Here is a 3,760-nt window from a genome sequence, read left to right as displayed (position 1 = left end):
GCAGTGCGCCGGCAGCCCGCGCGAAGGACCCCACGAGGCCCCCTGCGCTGGCCGCCAGTCAGGCACTGCCTCGGACAGCCCTGGGGACGGGGCTGGGGGGCGGGGCTCGCCCTCGAGGCTGAAGCTCACGTCCGGTTTTGCCTTGATAATCACCGACTTTCCTCCCCCGCTTTTGCGGTCAGGAAAGCTAACGTGTTACAGTAGGTCACCCCATGTACTCTTACATCTCTCTGCTTGCAAATATGATGTTTCAGAACCGTGGGCAAGTCGCTTAACTTTCCTTGGATCTCCGTTATCTCATCTCCGCGTGAGCAGACTGAAATAAACGCTACAGAAAAAAATTTCATCTGGTTGAGAATCTTGGTGGTTTAATCTGTGGGATCTCTCAAAGCTCAAAGAGAAGGTATGACAGCGGCTCAGTCACAGAGCAAGTACTTTTTGTTTTCGTTTGTACTATAATCCACAAAGTGAGTAAGAAGAATCTTTAGAAAGCCGTTTTGTTGGCTTTTTCTGTAGGACTCTTGTGAGCATCAAACGAGATTACGTATGCGGGATTATGTCCATTTTTAAGGACCGTGCAAATTTTCGTTAGCATCCGCACCATCTGGGTCCCTATTAAAAAGCTTAGGATGCTTAGAAGTGAAAATGAGGTTGTGTGTGGTGTGGTCAGAGTGAAAACAGTAGCCTCCAAAGCAAATGGGAAACGTTGGAATGGTCTGCCTGTTAGTGAATTAATCAGCACAACATCCCTTTCTATGTGCTGAATAGACCTCGTTTTGTTGTTTTTGCTGGTTTTTACTGTTCTGTAATGAAAATCGTGAATATAACTCATTTACACACATAATTAAAAACAACAACAACAACAACAAAACACCCTAGCTGTAGAGTAAAGGAGGAACATCGCAAAATAGCAAAATAATAATACTTCAAAATATAAAGACTAGGGGTGCCTGGCCAAGGCGAAGGAGCTGGCAACTCTTGATCTCAGGGTCCTGAGTTCCAGCCCAACCTCCAGTGTAGAGATTACTTAGGCAAATACATAAATAAACTTCAAAATACAAAGGCTAAAGTATGTTTACTATAGAAAATAAAGAAGCAGTCATGTGCTTGTACACATACATAACAACAGTGAAATCAAAAGTTGCAACCTCAGTAGGTATGTTTCATTGGTTCCCCAAGCATCATAAGGGTTTACCATGGGTGACATGATTTTTCCAAAACGGTTGTATAGCTAATTGGTAAAGCTCTGACTCTACGAAAGTACTATCTTCCATTGTTTTTGTGGTTTTTTTTTTACATAGAAGAGTTCTGAGAAATTTTAGTGCATATTAAAACTTCAAAAAATAGCTTAGCATATGTAAAATGAAGTTCTCATCTAGGCCTTGGACATGTTAAGTGGGTGTCTGGCAGGACATGGAAAAGTCAGGTGGAGAGGTGCCTGGGTGGCTCTGTTGGTTAAGTGGACTTTGGCTCAGGTCATGATCCCTGGGGTTCATGGGCTGAGCTCCATGTCTGGCTCTGGGCTGACAACTCAGAGCCTGGAGCCTGCTTCTGATTCTGTGTCTGCTTCGCTCTGCCCCTCTCTCACTCACACTGTGTGTCTCTCTCTCAAAATAAACATTAAGAAAAAAAAATTTAAGGAAAAAAAAAAAAGTCCGTTGGATTGTGGGACAGTATTTTACCATGAAGGTTTGTTGCACTGTAGATGTCTGGCATCCCAATTACATGCCGATCCCACCTTCCCCCCAATGATTGTGACAACTGGAAACACCCACACAAATTTCTAAAACACACTCTAGGAGGATTCTTGAGACAAAGTAGGCTAAGATGTTTTCCGGCTCTGTATTCAGTGTGCAGCTGGCCTGGCGAGAGTAGACAAATTATTTGGAGGTGGACGTTTTGTGTGAAGAATGTGAAAAGACAGAAAGTAACAAAGTTGTGGTGGAGTAAACAGGTTTATGGTTTCCAGGACTCTAAAAAAGGAGGAGAGAGGGTCAAAGGAAGAGGTAAATAGGTGGAGAAAACTCCACACCAAATTGAAGCCCTTACTTGCTGGGCTTGAAGGTAATGAAAAAGTAGTGAAAGCACATTGAAATCTAAGGAAGAGCTTTCAAAAGAAACAAGAAGAAACTCAGTGAAAAACTGAGCAACAGGGAAAATAGGTAAGAGTACTGTTATCTACAGACTCTTTTATAAATCCTTTATTTGTGTGAATCTGACATTGTATGAAAGAATTTAGTTTGAGAAGAGAAAAATTAGCAAAGAATAAGGAATCTAAAAGATAGAGATGAAACCTCTATAGAAACGTAAAAATAGATGGAAATTAACGTGGACACACTAGGGACCCCTGGGTGGCTGCGCCAGTTAGGCATCCAACTCTCAATTTCGGCTCAGGTCATGATCTCATGGTGACTGCTTTTGAGCTCCTGGGATTCTCTGTCTCCCTCTCTCCCTGCTTCTCTTTCTCTCTCTCATTAATAAATAAACATTACAAAGGAAGAGAGAGAGAGATGGACACACTAGTTGGGACACCTGGATGGCTCAGTCTGTAGAGCATGTAGCTCTTGGTATTGCAGTTCTGAGTTCAAGCTCCACGTTGGGCCTAGAGATTTAAAAACACAGGGGCGCCTGGGTGGCTCAGTCGGTTAAGCGTCTGGCTTCAGCTCAGGTCTTGATCTCACAGTTCGTGGGTTCGAACCCTGCATCGGGCTCTGTGCTGACAGCTAGCTCAGAGCCTGGAACCTGTCTTCGGATTCTGTGTCTCCTTCTCTCTCTGACCCTCCCCTGCTCATGCTGTCTCTCTCTCAAAAATAAAGAAAACGTTAAAAAAATTTTAAAAAAAGGAATCAAGAGTGGTGAGTTCGAGCCCCACTTGAGCAGTAGAGATTACTTAAAAAAAAAAAAAAGCCAAAAAAACCCTAAAACCATGGACATGCTAATCCCCCAGGAACGCATGACATTATTACTATTTTTTTGTTTTGGGTTGGACTTTAAACTGAACAAATTTTTCTCTTCCTTATACTTGAAGCTTCCCCCTCTCCTCCCCTTCCCCTTGTTATTCTGTAGACTCCTTTGTTCCAGGAACTCGGTACAGACATTGACATCCCGCCAACCTCAATGTAGACTTAGTAACGAGACTCAGATGGCGAGGCCAGCACTGGTCATGAGACCGTCCTGAGGAACCAGGCTGGCAGCTGGGCGACCGGATTGCTCTCCAGACCGCCCCGATCCTGTATTTTCTCATAAAAGCCCTTTCCCCGGGACAGGCTTGCAGTCCTGGAGACATTAGTCTGCTGTAACTTCCTTTGCCTGGCAAAGTAATAAACTGTCTTCTTTCTGTATACCCCGACTCTGTCTTCCAGTTACTGCTCTGAGCACAGAGGTCCGTTTGTGACAACAGAGAAAAACTGGTTGGAGAAACAGGGGTAATGTATATTATGATACTAATTATGGAAAATAACGTGTCTAATATTACATACTATGTTCTTTCTCTTCCATATTTGGCATCTCTGGCACATTCAGCTTATTGGCTGTGCAGACATCTGACCCAAAGTTCCCACCTTTGTGAAGTGAACCTTAGAAAGGGGTTAGGCAGGGAACAGGAGACAGAAAATCAACATGTAAATAATGTAAAGCAGGGGTGATAGTGAATGAGAGGTGGTCAAGGAAGGCCTTACTAGTGAGCCAAGACCTGAATGAAGTAATAAGGAAGTCTTTTCTATTTTATTTTATTAAAATTTTTTTTATGTTTATTTATTTC

This window comes from Suricata suricatta, chromosome 17, assembly GCF_006229205.1.
Source record: "Suricata suricatta isolate VVHF042 chromosome 17, meerkat_22Aug2017_6uvM2_HiC, whole genome shotgun sequence".
Classification (NCBI taxonomy): Eukaryota; Metazoa; Chordata; class Mammalia; order Carnivora; family Herpestidae; genus Suricata; species Suricata suricatta.
Note: the sequence above shows the minus strand (reverse complement) of the source record.